The sequence below is a fragment of the Malaclemys terrapin genome, chromosome 2, assembly GCF_027887155.1.
Source record: "Malaclemys terrapin pileata isolate rMalTer1 chromosome 2, rMalTer1.hap1, whole genome shotgun sequence".
Lineage (NCBI taxonomy): Eukaryota > Metazoa > Chordata > Testudines > Emydidae > Malaclemys > Malaclemys terrapin.
Window position 1 is genome coordinate 79,346,651 of NC_071506.1, and position 17,777 is coordinate 79,364,427.

General features: G+C 39.0%; 1 long non-coding RNA gene across 1 annotated transcript in view; it reads right to left on the reverse strand.

Moving 5' to 3' along the window:
• Positions 1 to 17,777, reverse strand: part of LOC128831622 (uncharacterized) — a 39,674-nt gene that overhangs the window by 19,473 nt on the left and 2,424 nt on the right. The window contains exon 2 of the long non-coding RNA XR_008443830.1: positions 15,622 to 15,714. This is a non-coding gene — a long non-coding RNA (uncharacterized LOC128831622). The remainder of the gene's footprint in view (positions 1 to 15,621; positions 15,715 to 17,777) is intronic.

Here is a 17,777-nt window from a genome sequence, read left to right on the forward strand (position 1 = left end):
AATGAGTTGCTGAATGCAAACAGGCATCCATGGAATTCACACAGGTCAGATAGTACTTGTACAATGAATTATACCCCCATCAGCCTTCGCGAGAAATTTGCGAACACCCTTTAAATCCCTCTGTTAAATAGAGTTTGGGTACAAAAGAGCAATCTGTTGTCTAAAAGCTGTGTCCTATGCTACTGGGAAAAACTGCAGTTCTAGTGCTACCATCTCCCCCAAATAGCTGTGTGAGAGGAACTACACTTGGTATGAAAGGATTGCATGTTGGAACTATGAATACTAGTCATTAGTACGGCTACCACCAGTTAGGCTTTGCTTTTTCATATTTTGAAAGTGAGCCTGACATAGAGAAGAAAGGATTTAAAGGCAGAAGTCTGAGGACTAGCATTACAAGCAGTGGGAAAGTACGATGTCATAGAAGAGGGAAGTGGAGGTGGGTCCAGTGGCTTGTCACTCTCATTGCTTTATCACAGAGGTATGTTGATTCAAAACACATTCTGGGACTGACCACAGTGGGTGAGGTCAAAAGGGGCTCTGACTACACAAGCAGTTTTGTTGGCTGAAAGGGGGCATACTTGTAACGTACTAATGGGATGTTTGTGAAAGAGCTCCTTGTTGGGTTTTGTGGGTTTCTTCCTGGACTAATAATGCTATAACCTTGAGTTAATGACCTTTTCAATCAGCTTGACCAGGCTTGACATTAGGCTTAACTAAGATCCCACTGTCCTCTGATTCCTATGCTTAAATAGCCTTCTCGACCCACATAGGCATTTTTTGGTCTGTTAATATGCCTTTTAGTTTGCTTGGTGTCCCGGCCACCTTTCAAAGACTGATGAACCAGATGAGGTGGCCACATCAACCTTACGCGGCAGGGATGATGTGGTAATCTATGGTCAGGATTGGCCAACTCACCTCAATGATGTAGCCGCAGTCCTTCAGGCCTCATAAGACACCAATTTAACTGCAAACTCAAAGAAATGTACATTAGGGAAGCAGGAGACTAGGGTATCTGGTGGGAAATGGTAAAGTGCAACGCTTGCTCAGTAAAGTGGAAGCCCTAGCCAGCACAATCATTGAGAACACAAAAAAAGCAAATTTGGGTATTTCTTGGGCTCGCAGGGTATTATAAGTGAATTGTGCCAGAGTTTGCCTCTCTAGTGGTTCTCCTTACCAATCTCATTAAGAAAACAGACCAGTGACAAGTAACTTGGTCTCCCCAAAGAAATTAAAAGTCTGTAACCAACCCATACTGCATAGTCCCAGTTTTTCACAAAAATTTATTTTATATGCAGACACCTGGGAGTGATACTGTCACAGATGTTCCATGGTCAGACTGCAGACTTTCTGTCCAGGAGAGGTAAGCCACAGAGTTAGTGACCCGACAGGCCCATTCGGGAGTGGAGTGTGTGTGAGGGAGGCAAATATGTGAGAGAGGAAAAGGAGTAAGAGGGAATGAGCGAGCTGCCTGCAGGAGACTTGAAGCTTGGAGCAGGCTGGCTAACCAGAGACACCTGGCATGGGGACGGAACTGCAAGCAGCTGGTTCTTTATTAGAGAGCTGAAGCAGTTGTTTGGGGGAGCTGATTCTGGGACGTCTATGGGGCAGTCGGATCTGAGCACTGCAGGACAGCTGCAAGTTAAACCCAGGATCTGAGGTCAGAGTTGTGCCTTGGAACAGATTTTGGGACTCTACGTTTTGTTTTGAATTTATTGCCTGAGTAAACCGAGATGCACTATAAGGATGGCGATTGGATGTGTGTGGAGTCTCTGTAAAGAAAAGGGCCTGGATCTGGGAGAATAGGGGACAGGGCTGGGCAGAGACAGAGACCACAAGGGGCCACCAATACCTCTGCACGCTGATAAATTATAAAATGCCAGAATTAAGGTTGCCTGGGCAATTTTAATTTGGCCCTTGAGAGTATGCATTATGATACAGTTTTACTTACACAATCACGTTATTTTTCCACAGTTGCCAGCAGAGGGAACATTTAGAGCACAGGAGAGACAGCCTCCCTGCTCTCATTCCCAGTACCCTGCACTACAGCAGACAGGAGCAGCAATTGCAGGGAAAGTCCTGCACTGCTCCTGGAGCCCCAGGCTAGAACATGTTAAGTGCAAACAGAATCTTCAGAGAATTTGTCTGCCAAACTCTAATATGTCTCTACTGAGCATGTGCAAACTTTTCTAAAGGCTTATAACTTAGCCAAATTTGGGTGTTTTTCACAAGAATAGCAAAAGGCACATCCTTGTCACTAAGGCAACCCTGCTGTCAAATTTCAAATCCATGCTCCAAAGCATGAGCGTGCTAGAACTTCTCAATAAAGGTTGTACAAAGGTTTTAAACATGGGCAAAATACTGTATTTCCCCCCCTAATCTCATTCTTGGAAATAGCTGAAATATTTTGGCTTCAACTTTCTAAAAGCTTTCAGCCTGAGGCAGATACCCAGCATGAAAAATTTCAGCCTGAATGGTTAGAGTTTGGCTAATTTATAAGCAACTGAAAACAAGGCCTTATAATGGGAAATATTAGCCAACCTTAGCTCTAGTCTAAGCAATGCTAGTGGCTTTGCTTATATTTTTGTTTGTTGTATTAACTGACAAACATTTTTAATGTTATTACATGAAGAAAGAGCATATATAAAAAGACTACCCTGGCTTAACCAAGAGATCTTCAATCATCTGAAACTCAAAAAAGAATCCTACAAAAAATCAAATCTATGTCAAATTACAAAGGATGAATATAAACAAATAACACAAGTATATAGGGACAAAATTAGAAAGGCCAAAGCTCAAAACGAGATTAAACTAGTTAGAGACATAAAGGTTAACAAGAAAACATTCTACAAATACATTAGAAGCAAGAGGAAGACCAAGGGCAGGGTAGACCTGTTACTCAATGGGGATGGGGGGAGCAATAACAGAAAATCTGGAAATGGCAGAAGTGCTAAATGACTTTTTTGTTTCAGTTTTCACCAGAAAAGTTTAGTAGCAACTGGACATAGCAAATGCCACAGAAAATGAGGTAGGATCAGAAGCTAAAATAGGGAAAGAACAAGTTAAAAATGACTTGGACCAGTTAGATGTCTTCAAGTCACCAGGGCCTGATTAAATACATCCTAGAATACTCAAGGAGTTGACTGAGGAGATATCTGAGCTACTAGTGATTATCTTTGAAAAGTCGTGGAAGATGGATGAGATTCCAGAGGACTGGAAAAGGGGCAAATATAGTGCCAATCTATAAAAAGGGGAATAAGGACAACCCGGGGAATTACAGACTAGTCAGTTAACTTCAGTACCCAGAAACATAATGGAGCAAATAATTAAGCAATCAATTTGCAGACACCAAGAAGATAATATGATGATAAGTAATAGTCAGCATAGATTTGTCAAGAACAAATTGTATCACACCAACCTAATAGCTTCCTTTGACAGGGTAACAAGCCTTGTGGATGGGAGGAAGTAGTAGATATACCATATCTTGACTTTAGTAAAGCTTTTGATACTGTCTCGCAGTACCGTCTCGTAAACAAACTAGGGAAATACAATCTAGATGGAGCTACTATAAGGTGGGTGTATAACCGGTTGGAAAACCATTCCGAGAGAGTAGTTATCAGTGGTTCACAGTCAAGCTGGAAGGGCATATCAAGTGATCCATGCAGAGATCCATTCTGGGTCTGGTTCTGTTCAATATCTTCATCGATGATTTACATAATGGCATAGAGAGTACACTTATAAAATGTGTAGATGATACCAAGCTGGAAGGGGTTGCAAGTGCTTTGGAGGATAGGATTAAAATTCAAAATGATCTGGACAAATTGGAGAAATGATCTGGACAAATTGGAGAAATGATCTGAAGTAAATAGGATGAAATTCAATAAGGACAAATGCAAAGTACTCCACTTAGGAAGGAACAATCAATTGCACACACAAAAATGGGAAATGATTGCCTAGAGAGGAGTAGTGCAGAGAGGGATTTGGGGGTCATAGTGGATCACAAGCTAAATATAAGTCAACAGTTGTTTGCTTTTTTTGCAACACTGTTGCAAAAAAAAAAAAAGCAAACATCATTCTGGGATGTATTAGCACAAGTGGTGTAAACAAGACATAAGAAGTAATTCTTCTGCTCTACTCCACACTGATTAAGCCTCAACTGGAGTATTGTGTCCAGTTCTGGGTGCCACATTTCAGGAAAGATGTGGACGAACTAGAGAAAGTCCAGAGAAAAGCAACAACAATGATTAACGGTCTAGAGAACATGACCTATTGAAAAAAATGGGTTTGTTTAGTCTGGAGAAGAGAAGACTGAGGGGGGACATAACAGTCTTCACATACATGAAAGGTTGTTTCAAGGAGGAGGGAGAACATTTTTCTCCTTAACCTCTGAGGCTAGGACAAGAAGTTAATTGCAGCAAGGGCAGTTCATGTTAGACATTAGGAAAAACTTCCTGTCAGGGTGGTTAAGAACTGGAATAAATTGCCCAGGGAAGTTGTGGAATCTCCATTATTAGAAATTTTTAAAAGCAGGTTAGATAAACCCCTGTCAGAGATGGTCTAGATCAGGGGTGGGCAAACTTTTTGGCCCGAGGCCACATCGGGGAATAGAAATTGTATGGAGGGCCATGAATGCTCACAAAATTGGGGTTGGGGTGCATGAGAGGGAGTGGGCTCTGGGGTGGGGCTGGGGATGAGGAGTTTGGGGTGCAGGGGGAGCTCTGGGCTGGGACCGAGGAATTTGGAGAGTGGGAGGGGGATCAGGGCTGGGGCAGGGGGCTGGGGCATGGGGAGAAGCTCAGGGGTGTGGCCCCCGACGCAGCGCCCCAGCCGGAGCACTGGAGCAGGACTGAGCCACGTGGTGCGGCCCCGACCCAGCACCCCGGCCCGAGTGGGGCCAAGCCGCTTGGTGTGGCTCAGGGGCTGGCTTAAAATGACTTGTGGGCTGGATCCAGCCTGCACGCCATAGTTTGCCCACCCCTGGTCTAGATAATACTTAGTCCTGCCATGAGTGCAGGGGACTGGACTAGATGACCTCTCAAGGTCCCTTCCAGTCCTACAATTCTATGATTCTATCATATTTTAAGATATAATTATGCAGAAGGTGACTGAAGTGTGCATATTTGAGATTTTGACCTTTACTTTGTTTTTCTGACTGTTTGATTTCTCAACAGTAATGTTTCATTCATGCATTAGTTTTACAAAAAAAAAAAAAGCATAATTTTTATAAATGCTAACGGAGCTTCTTAACACCATAGTCTAAAATTCTTTGGTTGAATGCTAATACTCTTGACTGAAGCCACTGAAACACACCTGCCCTTGACTGTGGACTGGAATCCCCAGCCTCCCTTGACAAAGTTCTTCGGAGCACCCAGTCAAATATATTACATAATATTTGTCATCTTGTGTATTGAAAGACCAGAGCTTAGCATTTGAAACCCGTTTAACACTTATACCACTTAACTACTTGGCACTAGCTAAACTGCTACCTATTAAGATGAATTGATGCTAATATTGTACTGATTAAGCAGCTTTCTTATTTAATTCTCATTAGGCTAAATCAGTTTCCAGGGAGACAATCCCAATTCAGCAAGTATCAATTAAGTAGAATAAATTCTTACACTAGTGTAGTATCTTTCTGAATCACCTTATAAATTGCGAGCAAGGGGACAGGAAATTCTATGACTTCCTACCCATATCTTCTTTTAAATCAACATGTGGGGGCGGGGCTTGTTTCTACCATCTATAGAATATAAATGAGGTGCAGAACCCTAAACTCAGGGATCAACTGAGATCTTGGAATAATTTTCAGAGGCAAAGGCAATACAAGCAGAAACATTGCACTGGTTCCCACACTTTCCCACCCTCTTGAAGCTGTTCTGCTATGACATGGCCACTGAATGCCCAGCCAGGTCCCAATTACTCAGGGGAGTACTTATAGCAAGAATAACCAATATAGATAGTGCTGACTGGGTCAATATTATCTTATGAAGCTTTTTAGCATGGCATTCTGGATTCATTGCTGTTTTCTGGAGGCATGATGCCACTAATAGCAATAGGTCCATCAACTAAGTCACTATGCATAATTGGGAAGAACTCTGCATAGTTTGAAAGCTTGTCTCTTTCACCAACAGAAGTTGGTCCGGTAAAAGATGGTACCTCACCCACCTAGTCTCCCTAATATGCACAATTAGAGAAGCTTCCCCCCCGCCCCCCCGGGGCAGTATTTTACTGTTACTGCCTTCTGAGTGAATATTTAAAGACCAAATCTTACAGACAAGCTCCCTTCTTTCCCTTAGTTGAGGTCACCTATGTTTTCTTGTTTATATAACATGTAATTGATGTAGTCAGTAAGTTTAGCCTGAAAATTTAGCTTTTAACCAGTCTGTGGCACTGTAAAGTACCAGCTCTAAACTCCACACTGACAGCTCATCAAAACATGCTCATGCCCAGTTTTCTGCTTGGATATCATCATTCTGTGACCATGAAAGCATAAAACTGGATATTGTGCTGGTAGGTCAGTATCACTACAACTTGCCTAAACAAAAATAAAGTAGCATTTCATGCTTATTGATCTTGATTTTTTTTAGCTATTTTTATGCTTCATTGACTATAATCACGGTAAGGATGTGTCTTGTAAAAGGAACTGAAGTTTCTCCTCTGAGTAGTTTAGACATTTCACATTTTAGCTGCTCCCACAAACGTTTTTATTTTTTTTCCAAATGCAGTCCTTTCCAAGGACTTAAAAAAAAAAAAAAAGTTGATCTTTAAGTAATACATGTGATATTAGTTTTTCCGTTTTAAAATAATCACATTATTGCAGACATTTTAATAGCTGTAGAGGTTGCTATGTATTAACATGATTCATGGTCCTTGACAGCAGTGTCTCTGAAAATCCCACAGGAATGCAAAATACAAAACTCCACACACGTTCAAATTTTACTGCCTGCAGCTAAAAGAGGGGAAAAAAACTTAAAACTGTTGAAACCCTTCAACTTTAAAAGCATTAATAGATGGTCCTGGGGGATTAAATCTAAATCTTAATGTGTAAAAATCAAGTTAATAACCACAGAGATTAATATGGTTGCATTTGATTATTGTGATAATGCAAACAATTAGTACTGCTAAAGTGAGATATATTAGCCTCCTACTTGCCCCACACATCTGCAAAGCATTGGAAATAAATGGAAATAAAACATTTTGCTCTGAGAGGTTTTTTTTTGCCTTTGTCTTACTTTCTCTGTAGCTGACTCATTTTTGAAATTATAATTTTCAACATTTATTTTTAAGCTCTTCTTTTATAAGATATGCATAAAATCAGCTGCCATAATCAGATATCATCAATTCTATATTGTCAGCAAACTATTTATGCTTACCAGTACCAATAATTAGACAAATTTTCATGATAAATAGTGTTAGATTTTTTGTAAAAGATAGGAAAACCATGTGCATGTATCAGCTTGACAAAAATATGGGCTTCCTCCTACTCCAGTTTAATTCAATGGGTTTAATTCCAGATTTCAATGGGAGCAGAATCAGGCATCTAATCTAATCTATATTTTAGATGGAATTGGAACTGCCACTTATACTTCAGGTTGCCTGACATTTCCCATTATAAGACCCTGTTCTCAGTTGCTTATAACTTGGCCAAATGTTAACTGTTTGAGCTGAAATTTCACATGCCCAGTGTTTGCTTCTGGTTGATTTTTTTTTCTGGCAAAAGTGGTTTATCCATTTACAAGCTCTAAATCGAAGGAAATGTTATTTTGTTCCCATTAAAAGTATTCTTGCAACCATTTAATTGAGAGCTAGGACACTGAGAACAGTAGCAGAGTGAGGGCAAAAGACTAAACTTGGATGAAGAGATCAGAGGAGGGAGACTGGACTGAGTGGGGGAGACCTGGAGACTGACATGAAGACTGGCTGGGCAAGAAAACTGGGACTGGGATAAGGGACCCAGGGTTGGAAGACTGAGACTAGCTGGGTAAGGAATTAGGAGGAGAGACTGGGATTCTGAGCATGGGGGTGAGGATTGGGAGATGGGGTTGTGAAAGACTGCAAATTGGATGGGAAGCCCAGAGCAAACAACTAGAACTAGCTAGATGAGGAGACTGGGACAGGGATTTTTGATCCAGGGAGCTGGAGGAAGATTGGGATGAGGAGCTGGGGCTCAGAGGAGATAGGAGTGGCATGGGACAGACTGAAGGGGATAGGGCAGAAGGGTCAGGCGTGTGGTAATTAGGTGCAGAAAGACCTCTGTGATCATTGAGAACACTTCTTTCCAGAACCTGAAACAAAAACCAAGATTCTGGAATTTCACTATTCCTCTTTTGACAGCCAATGTGTGTGAAACCTGTTGGCAAAGTGTACGTCTCATCCCCCCTGAAGTATTTATTTACTTTAGATGACATCTTTCTACTGTTATCAGTTACTCATTTAACTGAAGTAGCAGAGGTCTGTGTTGTGGATCTACTGGTTACAACCCCGCTGATGAGCCAGGTGGTTGGCAATATGATGTCACATGGGAGAATTTCTGTTGTTTCACTTTGCTTTTTTAGGAAACTATATACAAAAACGATGTTGAAAGAGCGTTAAAGTTGCAAAGTCAAGCACTCAAAAGTTAGGAAATGCCAGAATTAAGGTTGCTTGTGCAACTTAATTCAGCCCACTTGTGTGTATGCACTATGATACAATCTGTAATTACATGATCACATACTATTTTTTCCACAGGACTCTAACCTCATTTAGTACACAGGATGGGCCTTCTCTGGGGATGAATCAGAGTTGTGGAGGCGTTGTCTATAGGACTCCTGCTTGATTGTTGCAGAAGTTGGAAGGTGTGTAGTGAATGAGGCAGGGGAATGCAGGACGAGAAAGGAGGGTCTCATGATAAGGCAGTTGAATGCTGCTCTGGAGAACTGGAATTTATCCCTGCCTCTGCTATAGAATTCCAGTGTGGTTTTGAGCCAGTCACTTAAACCAAGCTTTTCACTGGTGGTCACTAAATATGCATTCCTTATTTTCTGGGTGCCCAACTTGAGACCCAGGTTTCAGATTTGCAGGAGTGCTGTGCAATCACAACTGCAACTGAAGTCAATGGGAGCTGTGCTTTAATATATAAAACTCTATAAAATGCGAAGTACTCTGAAAAATCAGGTGCTAATGGATACTTTTGACTTTAACCTCTATGTGGCCTCAGTTCCTCATCTGTAAAATAGGGATAATGCCATCCCCTCACCTAGCAGGGGCATTGTGAAAATACAGAGAGCACCACAGAAAAGCCTAATAATTGTGTCTTCAGAGCAGGGTTTGAATAGTGTGCAGTAAATAAGGCCTGGGGCCACACATACAATGGGGATAAAATTAAATGTGGTATAGCAGCTCATCTGGAAGGCACTGTCCATTCTGTGAACTGAATGAGGCAGGGCCCTCTGGAAAATACAGTACTGACCATGTAATTAAAGATTGTGCATATTCATTATGATATAAGTGGGATGAATAAGGTCTCACAGTAATCTTAATGTTGGCATTTCCTAACTTTTGAGTACTTGACTTTGAATCTTAATAATTTTCTTCTGATGTTTTTTGTGTATGATATTTATTTATATGACCCCATCACTGTAGTATCTGTGTGCCTCTTGAATAATCAAAATAAAAATGTGCTAGATCGTATCCCCCAAATCCACATATGGAGGGAATCCTCCATACATGGAGCATAGAGCGCTATTCAGAGGAGGACTCTAGAACTTCTGGAGGCCCTACAGAAGATTATCTGTGTCATTTGGGGTACACAAAAGTGTGTGCTTGTAGTTGGGATCACCTGGGAGGGAAAGTGATTAGGCCAGAGACAGAGCAAGGGAGAACACACCTTTCCAGACCCATGGAAATTACTCAAAAAATGTTAATACAGCCTAGGCTTTTCAATGGAACCTTGCCCTAGGGAACAATGGAGCTGAGCTCCTTAGGGAGAGGGGTCATGTCATTCCATGGATCTGCCTGGTTTCGGGGCAGGTCCCACGGCCTTTCCTGCTGTGAGCCAAACCCGACTCTCCTCTTCCCCCTGCTATGGTGGGAGGGAATCTCAGGAAGGGAATCCTCACCAAGATTTCCTCATAAAATTTCACCTTCCAGTTTGTCTCTTGGAAAGGAACAAGTCTGTACAAAATATTAATTTGATGTGTTAGTAGGTGGTTTTTGTGTGTGTGGGTGTGTGTTGTATGCACACGTGCAATAGCTGGATTTTACAGGGGATGCCTTGATACTTTGGTGCAGTTGCATATTTTTAGACATACCTGCTAATTTCTGAAAGCTAGAAATCTGTGCAGAAACATAGAGATATCTTTAACTCAACTGAAATACTTTGGATTTGGAGAGCTCTTTTGAGGGAGAGCTTGAAAAAAATGGTAAACATGTAAATATGGCAACTGTGCAATTCTGTTATAGAGCATTTTACATGTGGGAGAATGCTTCATTGTCTTGCAAAAGTGAGAACTTTGGGATTGAAACTGATGACAGTAATTAAGATGATTTAAAAGAAAAAGCCCAGCTGTAGAAATGAATAAAAAAGAAAGGTTTTACCAACATATTCCTGAATGATAGTAGAGATGTATATTAAAGAATGGGGGCTGACAGAAAAGAAACACAACCCTGAGAAAAAGAGGCAGGAAAGCAGGCATGTAAACTTGTGAAACTTCAGCATTTCAGAAGACCTGTGGACAGAGTACAGAGGAAGACACGGAAAACTTAAGCATGAAAGATTTTTAACAGCTGGGCACCTTTTTAACGTTTTTGATTATTGCATACACTATTTCATTGGAGAAAAGAGAAAATTAAATTAAGATATAAAAAATAAAGGGACAAGAGTTATAAAAATAAAGAAAGAAGATGGGAGAAAGAATATGTTAGCAATTTATTTGGGCTCCCTTTCCAGCTATGTTCTGCAATACATCCAATTCAAATCTTGCATTTTGCTTCTCACTTGAGCTCTCTCCTGCAGCATTTGCTGGCTACCCCATTTTTTGAGCAAAGTTTGTGTAGATTTGGGGGAGCTCTCTAAGCAGTCATAACAACAAAAAGCATCATAGACACAGTACCTTTGGATGGGAGAGAAAGGGGAGAATTGATGTCAGTGGCTCCAATTCCCTGAGTGTGACGGCCTCTTGACAGTTACTAATATTAGCACCTTTAATGTGTTTAGTCTAGTTGTAAGGTTTGTGTGATGTTTTTTGATTTCCAGCTTCAGAAATGAATTTTGGCTAGAAAACAAGTCAGGCATACTTTTCTTTTTTTGCCATACAAATATCAGGAAATTATTACCTGTCTATCCAATTTACATTATATAATCGGTTACTTACATCCAGTTGGAGATTCTTGTTTATTGGTTATTCAATCTTTGCGTGAACATGGGTAAACAAATGTAATTACTTTTGAGGAATGTGAGGTCAGCAGGATCCAGTCCTCACCTAGCCTTTGTGAATGGTGTTAGTTTCCACAAATTGCACTTTGTTTTTCTGTCTCTTAACCACTTCAGTTTATCTTTATTCTCTGGGGTTCATGTGATTGCTTCATTGTCTTCTAAAATCTTGAAAGTTCTTGCCTGCATTTTAAAATTAGTTACTAAAAGAATGTATAGAACCAGAAGTAAAATTTAACCAAGACACCTTTCTCTACAAATTCAGCAAATTAGTTGTGTTAACTCTATCTGTGTATTGCTCGAAATAAGAAGACATCAGATCAAGACAATCTGTTGCTCCATCTATAGTCAGTAGTTATTCAATTTGATACTTTTAACAGATGTCCTAATTTTCTCATGTTTTATACTTCTGCATCTTGAGTGCTTTGAGTTTTCAAAGTCTTATTTTCATCTCTGAGTTCTCTTACTTTGCATTTTTTATTATTTTTGATGAACAAAGTGACAAAACAATTTTGTGACCTGTGTGAGAGTACTTTTTAATAAAAGAGCTTAAAATTAAGACCCTGACCCTGCAACAGATGCAGGCAGGCAAATGATGTCAGGGCTCAGCACAGGTGCATATGCTCACCTGCCTGTATCTCATTGCAGGATTGGGACCTAAATGAAACAAAGTGTGAACTCAAATCTACATTTGTTGTTTGTTTTGTTGGGAGTGTAGAAGGAAGAGGTGATACTTTTTATAAAACTGCAAGTACTTATTTGTGGTATTGTGTGATATGAATTAGCTGGGGTCTATTTCTTTAATTGTTTAATTTATCTGGATCTTGATTCTGCAAACCGTTACTCACAGGAGTAACTCCATGGAAGCGAATAAGACTACTCATGTAAATAAGGTAGAATGATGCAAGTAAAGGTCGGTAGGATCAGGCTACTGAATATGTTTTCCAGATTCCTTATTAAAGCTTGTATTTTATACATTAGGGCCCACCCCTCCTCCCATTGAAGGAATGTCAACAATCCCATTGATCTCAGTGAGAGCAGGATTGGGGCATTATAAAATAAGATTTACAAATATATTTTTGTACATTCCTTAGTAATCCAAAAATATGTTACATTGAAATATACTGTTGGCTCAAGCATCTGGACAAAGTAACAAGGGTTACAAAAATTCAGGACAATTGTTATTACTTTTTTAAAATGTAAAGGAAAGGGGGTTATGGAGAATATGTGTCCCTAACAAACTTTATACCTATAAGCTAACAATTCTAAATTTTAAAACAAAGGGAATTTAAACTAATTATACCATTTTAATTGGTATTAAACTCCCCAATATATTGCCATTATGGATATACTTCACAGCTCAACTAAAAGATCATCTTGCTTTAAAACAGGGATACTAAAATCAAGCATGCCTGAAGGAGAATTTGTGAACACAATTATGTCTGCCATATAGTTGCCAGGTCAATGGTTGGTGTATGATGCACCCATCTTTCTAGGAGCAGTAGTATTTCCTGCTGTTTTTTCAGTAGTGACCTAGAAGGAGGTTAATGATTCCAAAGAATGACTTTTCCCTTAGGAAAAATTTAATCTTCTGACCTTTTTCTCTATCTGTCCATTCCTTTTAAGTCACAGGCCCCCTTCATTTAGCTTACATCAAGCTGTTTTATTTTCTTCAAAAACATGGTTGAAGTGATTGCTTTTGCTTTCATTTAACCCTTGAACTGGTTGCATTTCAAAACTAAAGCACTTGCACAAAATATGGGATCGCTTGCAAGCACTTCTTTCAAATCTCTATATTTGTCTTAAATGTGACTGCCAATCCTCAAAATCACTTTGACAACTGACTAACTTCAAAATGCAAGCCTTTAATGTATTCTTGCAATCATCTTAGAGATTTGCTTTAGAAAAAATGACAGGAGTAAAGCAGCTATTGGATTTTTTGAATCCCATCTAAAAGCTGTTGGTACTGAAGTGATACAAAAGGAAATTCTATTTAAAAAATGTTAACAATGACCATCATGCCCTCTTCAGATTAACTTTAAATTTGAGATCATGAAGAAATATCAGCATTTCACAGTTAAACTGTCGAAGCTTTTGGCTTTGTTTGAGCTATGCAGACATTAGTGGATCAAATTTAGTGTCAGAATATAGTAAAATAAGATTGTAATTACTTTATTATTCTCAAGAGTGTTGACTCTCGGGCGCATGGAATTCTTGAGAGTAAGTGAAAACAGAAACTGCCTTGTGCTCGAAGCTGTCAGCTAACTTCCTTATACTCTGTAGCAGACATTGGTTTTGTCTGTATTGTATTACACTGCATTATTGCCAACATAATGATACATGAATATTCCTCCATCTTCAGAATTATAATTAATGCTTGATTTTGACATTATGACAAACTAGTGCAGCTTCACAACAGAAACATCCAAATCTAGGAACAAAGGAATTGCCATACTGGAAAAGACCAATGGTCCATCTAGTCTAGTATCTTTCTGTCTCTGATAGTGGCCAATGCCTGAGGCTTCAAAGGAAGGCATAAACCCCCCATAATGCACCTAATTGCAATACTATACCACAGAGGGAAATTTCTTTGCAACCCCAGCTGGTGATCAGCTTATGCCCTGAAGTATGAGGATTGATAGCCCTTATAATTTGTATTCCAGCTAGCGTAGCTGCAGATGCTATATTTAATCAAATAAATGTCTAATAGTTTTGTAAAGCTAAGTAAGGGCTAAATACTGCCGTCTCGTGGGAAAAAACATGGGGGAAGAAAAACTGCTGAAAAATTTCACGAGGAGAACCTCATGGAGTTTGCATTGCATTCTTCCCTCAGGGGAAAGTAGTTTGCATTCTCCTGGAAGAAGCTGGCAAATAGACTTCAAACTCTTCACTGACCTTAGAGTTGGCAGGGGTATCCGGCTCCAACCTTGACCATTGGCCCCTCTTGCCTCTTTTTATGCCCTAACCCATCACTTCTGAGAGTGGAGTTTAGAAGGCAAAGTGGGAGTTAATGCTACCTATAGCAGCAATTACCTCCTACTTGGATTTTTGCCTGAAAATCCACCAGGTTTTGATGAAACAACATTGCATAGAATTGTTCCTCAGCTTTTCCCCTCTCAACCTGATATGTCTCCCCAAACCTGGACACCCCGCAGCCATGCGATGATTGTGTGAAGGAACATCTGTAGATTTTAGTGGAACTGGGGGAACATGCCAAAGAGCAGATCTTCCTCCTTTTGTTGGCTTTATGGCCTTTCTCCCTCTATTTTATTTTCTTTACTCCCCTTCTTGCACAGAAGATCAGCAATTGTTGCCCCAGAGTTTTCTGCCTCAGTAATATCCTGCAGCAGTGAATTCCACAGGTTCACTATCCATTATAATGAAAAAAAGTATTGCCTTATATCCACTTAAGTGTGTTTCCCTGCTTTTGTGTGTGTATGTAATGGAACAGGGTAGGTAGGAGCATCAGAGTAGCTTTTTCTGTACTATCCATAATCTTATAGACCTCTAACACACCTCCTCCTCTTCTTTCTAAAGCCATGTCTACACTATAACTTATGTCAACTTACGTTGACATACAGCCACCACAGTTATTCAATCGCTTGTGTGTGTGCACACTGAGTTCCTTGGATAGGTGGTACGCATCCTCACAAGAAGTGCTTGTGCTTAGTGCTTCTCTGTGTTTTTGTTGCTCTTTTGTCTTGGTTTGTAAGGTTGGTCTGCAGTTCCTCACAATTCTTCCTAGGTTCAACTAACATAACTAAGGGCTCTTCCCATTTAAATCAATGGAATTTTTGTGCAACATCAGAGAGTAGAATTTAGCCATTGTATAAGAAACAAATTTTGCTGCCTTACTACTCAGAACTTTTTCAAGGTTGTTAATAAATAGGCTGGAGATAACCATTTCAAATATTAATATTGATCACTGGGGCACTTCAGTGTTAACCTCTCTTTCGCCTATGAATTGGCCATTTATTCCTTTGCATTTCTGATAGAAAAGCATGTTGTATAGTGGTCTGAACACAACACTGGAACCCATGAGCTCCTGAACTAAAATCCTCATTCTGACATGGATTCTCTTTGTGGCTATAAGTAAGTCACTTAACCTCAGGCTAAATGAACCTATCTAATAAGGAAGTTAAGATAATTAAATAATGCCTATAAAGTGCTTTGAAAATGGAAAGTTCTAGGTATTCTTATTTATCATCTCTTACCCATTTTTTAACCCATCACAGGATTCTACTTCTCATTCTGTAGTTACCAGGCTTTTCTAAGAGTCCTTTGTGCGGAACTTGATCATAGGTTTTCTGAAAGACAACATAAATCATATCCACCAGTTCTGCTTTATTCACTACTTCATTAACTCTTTCAAATAATTCTAACAGGTTAGAAAAGACTTATTTATTTTTACAGAAACTTTGCAGGATTTCTCTATTATTTGTGTGCTTTATCATTCTATTTTTATTGATTCTCTCAATATTTTCCTGGTACTAAAATAAGACTCAAGAGTCTAAAATTCCCAGGATCATCATTAACACCTTTTTAAAAGATGGGTACAACCTTGGCCATCCTCCAGTCCTGTGGTACAGTAGCTGTTTTTAATGATAAATTACATATTTTTGTTAGCAACTCAGTTACATTGGTCTTTAGTTCCTTTAGAACTCTCGGATGAATACCATCTGGTCCTACTGATTGATTGCAATTTAATTTCTTGAGTTGTTCCATCACCTTTTTTTGATATTCCCATTTCTGATAGTGCCTCACTTTCAATACCTAAAAAGAATAAATGAGGTGTAGGTATTTCATCTTCTATCGTAAAGAACAGTATAAAAAATCATTTAGTTGCTTCCTATTCTTTTTTGATTGTCTAATGTAGATAAACAGGAAAACAAAATACAAAAGTAAATAGATTTTTTTCTTCTCTATTTTAAAAGGACTTCAACATTTTCTTTAAAAAATACCACAGATATCTCTGAGATCTTTAAGTGAGACAATATGATAGAATCCGACACCCCAAATTTCAAGTTCCATTGGCATTTTCTATTAATTGTACCTTATGATTTTCAGCATAAGATCAATAGTGGAATGCAGTGGAAGAGCTGCCAACATGTTTGGTTTTTAGTGTTGAATGTTTGCTATAGCCACGTAGAAAAATAAAGATGTATTTATACTATATATAGTGCCAGAATTTAGAGGAGGGGGAAATAACTCAGAAGACGAGCTCCTGTAATGGAACATTTAGCCGATAAACAAGCAAACAAAGACAAAACTATTACCATACTGAAATAAAAATAGAGTAAAAAGGAAAACTACGATCATTACTGTCAATTGGTATCATACTTCTCAACTCTATATATCTATCCCTCCCCCCTCACACACATGCTCACATACTTATCACCATTTTCTGCTGTGTCTTCTGACTAATTTAGACTTTAAGCTACTCAAGCAGGGACCTTTTCCTTGTATATGTCTATACAGTTCCATATATGGCAATGGTGCTATTTAAATTATAATAATTCAGTGTTTTAACAAATGCAAGTAAATAATAAGTTCAAATCAAAGGTAACTATTAGTTTAAAACACCTCAGGAAGTGTCCCAGAAAACACGACCTTTTGAGCTACAACCAAACTGGCTAACTTTATAGCGTCTTGAGGGCAAGTCTCCTATTTCACATGACTTCAGGGGCTTTAGGTACATGTTATACGGAAGTAAACCACACAGAATGTTATGATCAAGTAAACTTTGTACTCCAGCTCCAGCCCTACATTGAGGCATAGCCACCAGCTTCAAATAAACTTGTGACAATATATCCGGAATTCATAAATGATAGGTGGAAAGATTAAAATTAGGAGAAAAATAATCAAAAGGATAGTTGACATATAGTGAAAAAAATTGGCTTTTTTTTTTAAAAAAAGGGTCTGGACCTTAGGATTGCTGTCGCACCATGATTTGAAACCTGTCAAAGGAATTTATGCTTTGCAGCTGACATTTTAAATTGAGAATTTACTTAAACTTGTATTGAATATTTCTTTTGTAATTAGTTTTTGCGGTCATATTTCATTATCAGTATTTTTTTCTATTTACTTTTACTGTAGCAATGATGTATATTTTAAGAGTGTCTGAGAAATATATATATATATTTATTCACTGTTAATGAGAGTTAAATTGCAAGATTGCTGTTGGGTTGCATCATAGCATTTTTTCTTGAGATACCCTATATTTCCCACTTCCATATGATATAAGAATCAAGCAAGAGAAAGTGAGTGACATCTGACACTGTATAAATCATCCATCAATAACAAATGGAAGGTTTTAATTCAAGGATTTGTTCCTTTTATGTGTATGGGTTTTTATTTTTGGCATATTATC